The sequence below is a fragment of the Wyeomyia smithii genome, chromosome 3 (genome assembly GCF_029784165.1).
Source record: "Wyeomyia smithii strain HCP4-BCI-WySm-NY-G18 chromosome 3, ASM2978416v1, whole genome shotgun sequence".
Lineage (NCBI taxonomy): Eukaryota > Metazoa > Arthropoda > Insecta > Diptera > Culicidae > Wyeomyia > Wyeomyia smithii.
The window spans coordinates 182,529,106-182,543,497 of record NC_073696.1 but is presented as its reverse complement, the minus strand read 5'-3'; the positions used below and the strand labels follow the sequence as shown (position 1 = coordinate 182,543,497).

At 36.5% G+C, this 14,392-nt stretch overlaps 1 protein-coding gene across 9 annotated transcripts in view; it reads left to right on the top strand.

Annotated features, from left to right (window-relative positions):
- The first annotated feature begins 1,585 nt into the window (after positions 1–1,585).
- Positions 1,586–14,392, top strand: part of LOC129726750 (uncharacterized) — a 124,945-nt gene continuing 112,138 nt past the window's right edge. For 4 of the 9 annotated variants that reach the window (XM_055683812.1, XM_055683803.1, XM_055683811.1 and 1 more), the window contains exon 1: positions 1,586–1,779. The gene's annotated coding sequence lies outside the window, so the exon portion shown is untranslated. The other 5 variants (XM_055683810.1, XM_055683805.1, XM_055683806.1 and 2 more) reach the window with 5 other exon arrangements.

Here is a 14,392-nt window from a genome sequence, read left to right as displayed (position 1 = left end):
CGTCCAGTGCAGTCTCGTATAGGTACCAACGTAATAGTGAGTGTTAAAGTAAAGTAGCATTTAAATTGCCGGACCCTGTATATTAACACAATGGAAATTGTGTTCGAAATTCATACAATATATCAAACCTCTGCTAATTAAAATGTATTATAAAATAACAGGGCGTTGAAAAATAATTGAAACTTCAAAAACTATGTTTTCATACAAATTCTCGATTTTCTGAAACAGATAAAACGTAACTTGCTATAACAATACGTAAACAATCGAAAAATAAGACGGAGGCTTGCAAGACCACTTGAGAGGGTTGAAAAATATTGATTATCTGGCCAGTTTAACAGTAATTGATTTATTGATTTTGTGGTGAAAAGCCATCATGAAGATAAAAAAAGTAAAAAGTATGTGGTGAGGAGCCTGAGAATAAACCCATGTTAAAGTTCTTTGACAGCCAAATGACTTGATTTATACCCTCGACAACCCTTCGTGGACTCTGTGACCTTATGGTTACGAAGCTCATCATATGATGTTATCAATTTTCAACCTTGTTTTCTGACAGATCACATATTTTAGGAAACTACAGAAAGGTTTGAGCAGTTTGGGGCATATTATGAATGTAAAAAAGATAAATTTGACTGCACTTTGTATAAATATTTCAAGTAAAATTGTTATACATTCCTCTACCCAAAAGCTCTCCTAAATTTTTTAACGTGAACTAAAATGTTACTTTACCCTAAAAATTGTACACTGTTCGCAGTGGAAGAAAAATCGAGCCAATCAATCAGTCGATTCCTATGGGTATCAAAAATAAGATACATGAATTTATATTTCAGAGTGTTATCGATAGAAATACAAATTCAAATAATCCATTCTATTTTCATTGATTTTGTAAGCGCTGGTTTTCATACAGGTTATTTTTGTAACTGAAACAAGTGATACACGATACATGAACGTTCGCTTGGTTCGTGCTGCAACACGTTGAAATTGATTGCCTACAATCAATAATTAATGAAACGAATAAACACGCATAGATTCATTGGTACACTCCTACTAGTGCACAACAAACCACTTCAAAGACATACATTTTCCGTTCTGTACACAAATTAATCACGATGAAATCAATCTTTCCAGAAAATCCCCTACATTACACGTGATTTGGCTCTTGACAGCGACAATCCCTTTATCGTTCTTACTCCCGTTTACATTATGTTGATTCTGATGCGTCAGCTGCTGAACCACTCTCAATTCTCCACCCTTTTTACAGTAACGTCTGTAAGGTCGGCACGGAAGAAAAAAAAAGTATGATAACGAAACATAACGAAGATAAAAACTAGAGAAAATCAGCCCAAGACCCTGACTGGCAGAGGATGCTCATTTCATTGCTCCCCACACTTGCCGGATGACCTCGTTGATGCATCGCACTGTAACCGGCGTGCCACACCAGCCAGCACAACTGTAGAGAATAAGTGTTCTTCCAGAGGAACGAGACCAAGGACCCCCGTCGTATACTGCGCGAACTCCACGAAAATTCCGAAGCAGAATCCGACCATGGAAGGCACACGTTTATCAGCGTTGGATGCTGCCAATCCTGCCTCGGTCGGTCTGGTTAGTTGACTGTGTCACGTCCTCGCGTACAGACGTTTGGCTTGCAATGATCTTTTAAACATTAGATCGAATGCATACGAACCAGTAACTACGATAGAACGAACGACAATGCTTAAAGTTCCGTGGTTTCACTGTTCGCCGGGTTTACCGTCGCTTCTAATTCTAACTGCCTTCGCTGAGGTGTGTATGTGTGATTAGTGGTTCCTGTTCGATGGAATAACAAGCTAATCGAAATGAAGGTTGGCTCTTGGGCCGTTAGGATAAACCGAAGTGAAATTGGATTATTGAATTAAAATACAACTTCCATCGTCCTACGCAACCACGGAACACGGTTTAAGTGGATAATGGAATATATACGAATACTTCTACTGGTAGTGGAAATAGTTGATGGTACCGGGGCGAGGGTGGTACAATGGTGTGAAGAAATGTCGTAGTGAGTTCCAAACTGTGATTCATGTACAAGTGCAAATTGCCACCAACGTTTGCTGGTGATGCACCTGCAGCGCAACTAGGAGGAAACAGTTTGCGGGCTAAAGTGTGGTACAATAGCTTGAAGTACCCGGTTTCAATCCTGCACACGGGTAACGCCTAGTGCCGGTAACTGAGTGTGAGAAATCGTGTCATATGTGCTGGTACAGTAGTGTTGTCCGACCTATGAGCATAATGAGCAACTGTAATCACTTGGCACAGTCATGTAACAGTCATACATCAACGTTAATAATTCTGCCCTGCCAACGAAATATAATGAAAGCGTGAATTGAGCAACTATATCAAAGTGTGAGCCTGCACACAATATGTTCGGAGGGAAAAACCACAGCAAGGCCCGTTCATATCGGCAATAATTTTCCATCCCACACCCACTGCCCAATCGAGTGTGGTTCACCTAGAATGTGTTATGATTTGAAATGTTCGATTATCACGCATCAGGTGCTATAAATCAATATCATCGTGTTCCGTAAGTGGTGCTATAACTGGGTTGCTCTGCTTGGGGCTGAAATATCCGTCACAATCGTAAAAAATATAGAAAATGCGTGACGAGTGCATTACGTTTACATTGAAGAGCAATTTTCTAAAGTAGTTTTTTTCACCTTTCGAACATTCTTTTTCTGCTTAACTTTGTGGAGGCAGAATGAAGGAGGTTGTTCGCACAGTCGAGTGTTATTACCAAGGGTCTCATGTCCTTCAGCTAGAAGTGTCTCTAATATAACCTTGCACAATCACAAGCGGTTCACAAGTCTGCAGAGTCAGTCACATACTACTAGAGTGGTCTGTCGGAATCTATCTTGTTGGAACTTTTTTTCATTCGGAAGCCATATCTATTTTCCTACTGATGTTGAACGCATACCTTTCGAATCTGGCCATTTCAAAGAATGATAAATTGAAAACGGGAATAATAATACCTGCTTTTATTTCAATGGTTGAACTTCAATGTTATGTGGTTGAAAAATTCTCAGTTCTATCAGCAGAGGTAGGGGATTACTTCGTCAGGGTGGTTTTCCATCAGAAACAGAGATGATTAAACGATGGTCTCAGCTATGCGTGTAGGATATATTGACAGCAGAATTGTTGCAAGATTTACTCACTATCAAGAAATAATTGAAAGTTTTAACTGAAATTTTTAATTTCGTTGATTGAACAACCGTTTCAAGCAAAGCTGTTCGATTTCGTTTTTCATGTACATTATTGAAAATAACGAATTTATTATTATTTTAAGCCTATATACTGCCTGTGATCGCATAACCGTAACATTCGACATTTCATGGATTTTGCGTTTTTTATTGGGACATGCTTAAAATAGTATGTACTTTTTACATTTGAAAAAATATGCTTATGTTTGTTTGAAAAAAGTCGTAAAAAATACCAAGTTGTTTTGTCACATAGCGTAAATAACCGCATAATTGTAACACTACTTAACCTTTTCAACTTTTTTGTCATAAAAGCTTCCATCCAAATCCACTTCTGCATCCTTTGAAACTCGGAAGTTATTCTGGTCCGGTAGCCAACTATCGGTGATCCGTTTCTGACGTTCAGCTCATGCTTGTTGAATACAAGAAAAACTTCATTTCCACTGTAATATATTCCAAAAGTAGCTTGAAAGTAACGGCATAAAAGTATCATTGCAAAAATTTCAACAAATTTGACTTCAAAATAGTGTTCAACGTTTACATAGTGTAAAGTAGTGCTTTTTTCGTGATACTAAGTTTAGTTGAACTGTCTATTTGCAAAAATATATTGGGAACAATGCATTCAAGGTCAAAATATAAAAGTGTCATTTGCTCGAACAACCAATTTTGCAAATGTTACAATTATGCGGTTATGGGCAGTATACCCCACCGATAATTTTCTGCCCATATATACACTATTTCAGAAGTACTACGGGAAATCGCAAAGTTCACAATGTACACATTTCGAATCTCTGGAAATCCGGTACCGAGAATCACTTTGCTTGATCACTGAAGTGCGGCACACTTTTGCCTTTGTTAGGTATACTTTTCTACTTTGCGGGCTCCGAATGCTCTGGTTTTCTAAGCCTAGAAGCAGGAGATGAATATGAATTGAAAGCTCCTCTGTGTGTAGCCAAAATTGTAAAAGCTTAGCAACGCTCAAAAATATATTTACATTGTGGAAGCTCCGTTAATAAAGATAAAGGACGGTCAAAACACGAAACATAATGAAGGCACTTAGGTCTGTGAATACTTTATATTATATCACAAGTATGTTTTAAATATAGTTATTTAATTTTTTACACTTCCCAAGAACCTTATCAAAAAGTTAAACAGACAAAATCAAACAAAAGATAATTTTTCTCGTTCACTTGACTTGTTGAAGAACAACTGTAAAGTATTTTTGTTTTGTTATGAAAACTATGTATGTCGATGTCAATTTTTTAAACGAGAAATTCAATATTTCTCAAAACTTGAAAGATATTACAAAGGCATAAAATCAATAAGGGAGGAACTAAATTAAAACCTGAACTGATTTTAAAATTTCCTTCAAATTCAGCTATTTGCTGGCGGTTTTTTGGATACGACTCGATTCATTCTCATGTCAAAAAAGCAATTTTATATCTAATAGGTCAAAAACTTTAATGAAAGTATAAAGCATTTTGGTATTGTATATTGCAACGTAATATGCGTTATATTAGGAGTTATATTAGATCAGGTCTGTGATAGTAAAACTACCTTTGAAAAAACTACTTAGTTTTAAGGCAAAGAAATTTTATTTAGTACAGTAGAGTATTTTTATACACGATTCTAGTACCGTGCAAAAAAAACTGTGTAGACAATTCGCGTTATTTGGGAAAATGACGTGAGAAACCGGGTTAATTGGAAAAATGTCGTAAAAAATCGTGTAGAAAAACGTCTAAAAATGTAGCTGTGTAAATAACACCCTACTATAGTCTGTAACCGTTACTGTTACTTACTGTAACTGTTTTTAGGTAGAACAAAAAATCGTGCAGAAAAAATGTGTAAAAAATTCACGTTTTTAGAAAAAAAAATGACGTAAAAACTGCGTTATTCGGAGACTCGTCGTAAAAAAACGTGCAAAAAACCGTGTGTTGGGTGGCGAATGTCCCTAAGGGTTAAAACCACTATGAAAAATAAACAAAAAAACCTAAATTAATCCACCTAGCGGTCAGACCCAGCCTTTCTCATTCAATTTTTTATTTGTAAAAATAGATTTACATGAACGCTTCAATCCAATAAATGTATATTCACTCTTTAGGTTCAAAAATATTGATGTTGTAATCTTTACATATCAAAATGCAGTCAAGTCTGTCTGTCTGTCTGATCCATATAGGCCCGAAAACTACCGAACCGATCGACGTGAAAACTTATATGTAGGGGTTTTTGGTGCCGATAAAGGTTCCTATGATAGTTTGAGACCCCTCCCTCTTCTGGAAGGGAGGGGTCCCATACAAATGAAAGATAAATTTCTGCACAACTCAAGAGCAAACCAAGCAAATGAAACCGGATTTGGCATGTGGGTGTTTTAAGGGGTAACTAATATGTCCATAATAGTTGGATGAAACACAAATTTGTGCACATCTCGAGAACTAATCAACCAAATGGAATAAAATTTGGCAGGTAAATGTTTTTAGTGGTAACAAATATGTACATAATGGTTCGAAACCCGACTCCCTCTTCTATAAGAGAGGGATCCCATGAAAATGAAACACAAATTTCGCACAGCTCAAGAACCAATCAAGAAAATACAACCAAATTTTGTATGTGAATGTTTTTAGAGGTAACAAATATGTCCATAATGGTTTGACGCCCCTTCCTCTTCTGGAAGTACATGTTTCTTTACAAATTTTTGCACATCTCGCGAACTAATCAACTAAATGGAACCATATTGGCAGGTGAATGTTTTTAGTGGTAACAAATATGTTCCATAATCGACCTCAGACAACATTTTGGATTGTAAGATGGCATCTTCCGGTTTCTGGAAAACAGCCGAAAATGGCCGATTTCCACCCAATATAATAATATCCGGATCCAGAATAATACACAGGAGCTAAAATCGACCACAGATAGCATTTTAAATTCTAAGATGGCGACTTCCAGTTTCTGAAAACAGCAGAAAATGACCAAATACCACCCGATATGAGTTTTTCTTTAACCAGTATGCCGTTCAAAATCCAGAAATTGTCTCCAAATGCCATTATGGAATCCAAAATGGTGACTTCCGGTGTCGGAAAAACAGCGGCAAATGACCAAATACCACCTAATATGGGTATTTCCGGAACCGTAATGATGCACTGGAGCCACAAGTCGACTTCAGACAATATTTTGAATTGTAAGATGGCAACTTTCGGTTTCTGGAAAACAGCCTGAAATGGACGATTCCCATTAAATATTAGTATTTCTGGAACCAGAAAGATGCACAGAAGCTAAGAATTGATCACAGACACAATCTTGAATCTTAAGATGGTGACTTCCGGTGTCTGGCAAACAGCCGGAAATGACCAAATACCATTCAATATGAATGTTTTCGGAACCAGAATTACGCCCGAATGACAGAAATTGATTTCACAGGCAATTTTAAAGTCCAAAATGACGACTTTCGGATTCTGAAAAACAGTTCAAAGTGAGCAAATATCACCCAATATGAGTTTTTCTTTAACCAGTGTCCTAAATACCATTTTGAAATCCAAGATGGCGACTACCGGTTTGTGAAAAACAGCCTAAAATAAAAAAATACCATCCACTATGAGTATCTCTGGAACCAGAATGATGGAAGGAGCTAACAATTGACCTCAGGCACCATTTTGAATGGCTAGATGGCAACTTATGGCAACAGTCGGAAATGACCGAATAATACTCAATATAGATATTTCCGTAAACGTGATGATGCTTAGAAACCAAACATTGACCCTGGACACTATTTTGAATTTGAAGACGACAACTTTTAGTTTCTGGCAAACAACCAAAAATACCTCCCAATATGGGTATTTCCGGTGTCAAATTGATGCCAGAAAGTCTGCTGATAATGACAGAATACCACTCAATATGAATGCGATGTACAGAAGCCAAAAGACGAGGATGTTGTCATTTCGATAAAACCAATCATTTCAAACGATTTATTATTTGACTTTGATCATATCCTATGGCCGATTCGTCGTGCATTTGCAGACTTCAAACAAACCGCAAGGAATCAATGAACTTGGAACGTTCAAATAGTACGACAAAACATTTGAATTATGTTGAGGCCACATATATCGATCAAAGCAGGTATAGTTTTAAATAGTCTTTGAATTTCTTTTCTTTCCATAACTTTTGAGCCACATATCAAATTGTTATGAAGTTTGTTATTTGTAAGTTTGAGAGATGACTCGTTCGTATGACACTAGTTATGTTCAAATAAGTCATGTAATCTTTGAGATAATTGACTTTCGTTGTTTTATTAACAATTTAATACATAACGGTTGCTTAGTTCGATTATAATCAAATGAAATGGGAACGTATAGGGCAGCCAAAGTTTGAAACCACGTGTTCAATCATAATTCATCAGTTAACCCTTAACTATCCTGCTCATCTGATAATAATAATAATCAAATCGGTTGTGTAGTTTCTGAGATAATAAGTTTCGTGATTTTCACAAGTCGGCACATCACAAATGAAGTTACAGTTCGATTACAGTAAAATTCAATAGGGTCTTCTGAGGCAGCTAGACCATTCATTTGACACTAAATTTGTGAAAATCGGGTCGGCCATCTCCGAGAAAAGTGAGTGAGGCCAAGTAGTCTCCGGAATATGTTCCTTTTCATAGCTGGATTTCACATTTTTAAACATAAAAGGCAAAGTAATAGTCCGATTGCAAAACAAATCAATAGGGTCTTATGGGGCAATAAGACCTTCCATTTGACACAATTTATGAAAATCGGTACAGCCATCTCTGAGAAACATGAGTGAGATTAAACAGTCTTCAGAACACGTTTCTTTGCATAACTTTTGAACCACAAGTTCAATCTTTATGAAATTAAAACTTAAGGGTTTGCTAGGTATCCCGTTCTTTTGAGATCAATTTTGTTCAAATCGGTTTTGTAGTTTCTGAGATATTGATGTTTCACGATTTTCACATTTTTAAACATAACCTCTGAACTAAAAATCCGATTACAATAAAATTCAATAGGGTCTTAAGGGGCAACAAGTCCTTTCATTTGCAATTAATTTCATGAAAATCGGTCTAGCCATCTCTGAGAAAAGTAAGTGAGAATAAAAATCTGCACATCCACACCCACACACACTCACACACACACACACACACACACACACACACACACACACACACATATATATATATATATATATATAGAAAATGCTTAGCTCGTCGAGCTGAGTCGAGTGATATATGCCATTCGGCCCTTTGGAGCACTTTTATACTTTCGGTTTTGCAAGTGATTGCTATACCTTCCTAGGAGAAAGGCAAAAACCTAAATTAATCCACCTAGCGGTCAGACCCAGCCTTTCTCATTCAAACTTTTATTTGTAAAAATAGATTTACATGAACGCTTCAATCCAATAAATGTATATTCACTCTTTAGGTTCTAAAATATTGATGTTGTAATCTTTACATTAAAAAAAAATGTAGTCCGGTCTGTCTGTCTGTCTGTTTGATCCATATAGGTTCAAAAACTACCGAACCGATCGACGTGAAAATTTGTATGAAGGAGTTTTTGGTGCCGATAAAGGTTCCTATGATAGTTTGAGACCCCTCCCTTTTCTGGAAGGGAGGGGTCCAATACAAATGAAACATACATTTCTGCACAACTCAAGAACAAACCAAGCAAATGAAACCGAATTTGGCATGTGGATGTTTTAAAGGGTAAAAAATATGTCCATATTGGTTCGACGCCCCTCCCTCTTCCAGAAGCACATGTTTTTGCACAAATTTCTGCACATCTCGCGAACTAATCAACTAAATGGAACCATATTTGGCAGGTGAATGTTTTTAGTGGTAACAAATATGTTCCATAATCGACCTTAGGCAACATTTTGCATTGTAAGATGGCAACTTCCGGTTTCTGGAAAACAGCCAAAAATGGCCGTTTTCCGTCTAACATGAGTATCTCCGGATGTAGAATGATACACAGCAGCTTCAATCGATCACAGACCTCATTTTGAACCTCAGGTTGGCGACTTCCGGTTCCTGGGAAACAGCCGAAAATGATCGAATTACACCCAATATGGGTGTTTCTTCAACCAGAATGACGCTCAGAGGCCAGAAATTATATTAAATACCATTTTGAAATCCAAGATGGCGACTTCCGGTTTGTGAAAAACAGCCTAAAATAACCAAATACAATTCAATATGAGTATCTCTGGAACCAGAATAATGCAATGAGCTAACAATTGACCTCAGGCATCATTTTGAATCGCTAAATGGCAACTTATAGGAAACAGTCGAAAATGACCAAATAATACTCAATATGGATATTTCCGTAATCGAGAGGATGCATAGAAACCAAACATTGACCCTTGACACCATTTTGAATTTAAAGACGACCACTTTTAGTTTCTGGAAAGCAACCAAAATAACTAAATACCTCCCAACATGAGTATTTCCGGTGTCAAATTGATGCCAGAAAATTTGCTGAAAATGACCGAATACCACCCAATATGAATATATTCAGAATTAGGGTGATGTACAGAAGCCAAAAGTCGAGGATGTTGTCATTTCGTTTAAACCAATCATTTCAAACGATTTGTTATTTGACTTTGATCATATCCTATGGACGATTCGTCGTGCATTTTCAGATTTTAAACACATCGCAAGCAATCAATGAATTTGGAACGTTCAAATCGTACGATACCACATTTAATTTATGTTGAGGCCACATATATCGACAAAAGCAGGTATAGTTTTAACTAGTCTTTGAATTTCTGTTTTTCCCTTTTGAGCCACATATCAAATTGTTATGAAGCTTGTTATTTGTACACAGTACCAAAAAATGAAATTTACAACTAATACAAATGAAAGCACATAACGATTTCTAGCACATAAAGTAAAAAACATATACAATTTCACACCGTAAACAATATACAATACAGAATCGTTTTAAGACATGTAAATTTGTACGTTAATTGATATAAACTTAAAGCTTCGAATATAAATATGCATGCAAATTCACAATATATTCATTTACTTTGCATGTGAATATAATGTCACACGGAATATTACGTGGTTTCCAATGCTCCATTTATGTGCATTTAAAGTAATGTGAATTTTCTTCACTGTGTAAATTCGAGAGATGACCCGTTCGTATGACACTAGTTATGTTCAAATAAGTCGTGTAATCTTTGAGATAATAGACTTTCGTTGTTTTATTAACAATTTAACACATAACGGTTGCTTTAGTTCGATTATAATGAAATGAAATGAGAACGTATAGGGCAGCCAAACGTTGAAACCACGTGTTCAATCATAATTCATTAGTTTACCCTTAACGAGCCCGCTCATCTGATAATAATATAGATCAAATCGGTTGTGTAGTTACTGAGAAAATGAAGTTTCGTGAATTTCACATTTCGGTACATTACAGACGAAGTTACAGTTCGATTACAGTAAAATTTAATAGGGTGTTATGAGGCACATAGACCTTTCATTTGACACTAATTGTGTGGAAATCGCGTCAGCCATCTCTGAGAAAAGTGAGTGAGTCCAAGTAGTCTTCGGAATATGTTCCTTTTCATAGCTGGATTTCACATTTTTAAACATAACAGGTAAAGTAATGATCTGATTGCAAAACAAATCAATAGAGTTTTATGGGGCAACTAGACCTTCTATTTGACACTGATTTTATGAAAATCGGTTCAGCCATCTCTGAGAAACATGAGTGAGATTAAACAGTCCTAAAAACACGTTTCTTTTCATAATTTTTAAACCACATGTCCAATCTTTATAAAATTCAAAAGTTAAAAGTTTTCAGGTAGCCCGTTCATTTGAAACCAATTTTGTTCAAATCGGTTGTGTGGTTTTCGAGATAATGATGTTTCATGATTTTTACATTTTGATACATAACCTCTAAACTAAAAATCCGATTACAATAAAATTTAATAGGGTCTTATGGGACAACAAAACCTTTCATTTACAGTTAATTTTATGAAAATCGGTCCAGCCATCTCTGAGAAAAGTGAGTGAGAATAAAAATCTGCACATACACACACACACACACACATACACACACACATACATACAGAAAATGCTCAGCTCGTCGAGCTGAGTCGAGTGATATATGCCATTCGGCCCTTCGGAGCACTTTCATATCTTCGGTTTTGCAAGTGATTGCTATACCTTTCTAGGAGAAAGGCAAAAAACACGAAAAAAGACCGCTGTATTTATAATATGTTGCTAAGAATTCGGCTGTGGAATTGTTATATACATGGGGTATTTTCGGTTGAACAGTATTGAAATGTAGAACGACTCCATTTTATACTGTCCGACGTTTCGTCACTGATCACTGATCACATCTTCATGGGAACAAAGGTCAAGATGCTTTCAAGAGATTACAGTCCACTCTATTTGCGACGAATTGGGGCACCTGGAATCTGTTCGCTGTGTAACTATTATACATACGTCGATGAATAACTGAGCAGTGATTTTAGTCTTAAGATGAATATAAAAGCGTTGAAAATAATGGTTTGTTTAAAAAAATTCCGAATAAATTTAGCCCAATTTACTATATTTTCAATACTGAGCTATTCCATAGGAGCATGTAAGCGTATTTTGTTTATGTTTTAAATATTTTCATGGAAACTTGGTGTTCAATCCGTGCACTCTTCGCGAATACTGGTCTAATGAGTTGAATAATGGAACAAACCCTACGCCTTTTCAGATGATTTTTGTGTTGTATCACCAAATACCTGGCAATTAAAAAAAAATCTATTCTCCAACAACAACAACAAAAATGAAACGAAAGGTTTTCTCGAAAAAACACGAAAACAACTGCACTTAGGGAGTACATATATGATTTAAAAATACTCAAAAATCCAATCGACCATGTTTGATTTCGATGAAACCTTGCACACGTATTTGGCACAGCAAATTAACTCTTTTTGACAGGTGGAGGAGTTTTTAAGACATAAAAGTTCAGTACAGCTTAGAAATCTTTAGTTGTAATTACATTTTAATCCATTTGATGCGCACATAGTGTCTTTGTAAAAGTGTGAAAGTGTATTTTTTCTCATTTCATTCGAAGAAAACGGCGAAAGAGAGCACATACAGAGTTTAAAAAAATGTTTGCGGAGATACTGTTCTAAATGATGTGCTGTGATTGGTTATGTCGCTGTAAAGACGGTAATTTCAATATTGACGACTGTTTGCGTGAAAGAAAGTCAAAACCCTTCGAAGACGCTGAATAAAAGGAAATGCTCGATGAAGATCCATGCCGTAACGTAGGAACAGCTTGCTCTGGTATTAGGAGTTACTATCCAAACCTTTTTCAATTGCAATTATAGAGCTTCGTAGCCGTAAGTTTACAGAGTCCGCTTTGACAAGCGAGTGGTGATTGGTCAGTCGAAGCCTAGTGAATTCAATCCAGATTACGTGAACCGTACATTCTCAACAAACTTTTCGAACAGTACACATCCACGAAGTCCACTACCGAGATTAGCACCATTGTTACCTTATAACTTCTGTTTTCATCCTGTGCAGTACTGTTGTTTGTTAACACCATCTGGGACACCAACTCGAATGCTGTAGGAATGAACGGTTTACCGATAAAGCTCATGAAGATTATTCTTCCGTTAGCTGTTAACCTGTCTGACGAATTCAAACCAAATAAATTTTGATTTTTTTTTTTCAAAACTCTGGACAATCGAGTCCGACCTGTAACACAATTCAATTTCATACATTATACACAATTGAGTGTGCTATTTTTCACCCACTCGAAGAATTCACGTTTGATATGTGTGCAAAGTTTCATTCAAATGGAAATTGGTCAATATTGGACGATAAGTCTATTGACATGGATTCACTAGGAGCATATCCGATTTGAGTAACAGTAAAAAACGTTATTTAATTATACAACTGTACAAAAATTAATATTAACCGTATTACAAGTTTTAAAAGTTCCTTAATTATGTTAATTTTTCTTCAGCAAAATTTGTAAAAATAAATAGAAATGCACAAATTTAGTTGAACATTTCTATTTACTTTTGCAAATCATATTTTTCTCATCTGTAGACAAAATTTTATATATTTTTTTAATTAAAATTTTATAGATACAATTTTTCAGTGGTTTACCGAAGGGCTCTATTTTTTCGGAGCATAAAAATGAAACTAAATACTTCGTACCGTAATTTCAATTCGAACAATTTAAATTTCATTTGATTACTTTCGGTTATTGTCATCGGGTCGCGATAAATATTTTCGCTATCGAAAGGGTTTGATAGCGAGTTTCTTTCCCGTCTGGCGTTCATTGGTGCATTTCAGAAAAAACTGATGACTATTTCAATTGGCTACCTGTAATTTGGCTTTTTTTGATATAAGATGGGTCAACAAATCGATGGTGATGATTTCATTCTGTGCAAGACATGGCGGAGAGTCTGCAAACCAAAAAACACGTAAATATTAGGTGAAAAAGGTCAAAAAAGACCATGCCTCATCCTCTTCGCAGGATAAAACCAGTACCAATCGATTTATTGACCAATTTTACATAAGGAATATGTCAGGTTGCAGGTCATTTTTTATCTGACAATTGTCAATTGCAAATGATTTTAGCTCTTTTTTCACTTATGGTACCCTACGGTTCTCCATTTTTCTAGCACCCTGATCCCCCTGGTACCGCCGTTAGGCATTGCTTCAGGAAAAAGGGCGAGGTGCTTTTAATGCACCCCACAACAATTCGATAACATATTGACTTTACTGCTTGAGTGAAGGCAAGGTCAGCCTTCACTGGCATTTCGATGGTTTTCCCGTCGATTCGTGCCTTGCAGCGAAAAAACAATCTGGGAAGCAGCCGTGATGACTGCTCTCTAGGTATCCTCGTCTTCGCACATTATTCCCACTATGTTTTCCGGGATAGTATCCGGCCCGCTTACTGCCAACATTTGCTCGTTATCTGTGCGAAACGTGGACAAATATATAGCACATGCTCAGCGGTTTCTTCCGCATCCGCACATTGTGGCCACGTCGGTGATTCCGCGTGCCCAAACTTGTGCAAGTTTTGCCTAAAGCAGCCATGGCGTGACAGTATCTGTGTCAAGTGGAAGTTAACTTCCCCATGGCGCCTCTTAATCAGGCTATCTCCGGGATGAGTCGATGTGTCCATCTACCTTTGGTAAAATTG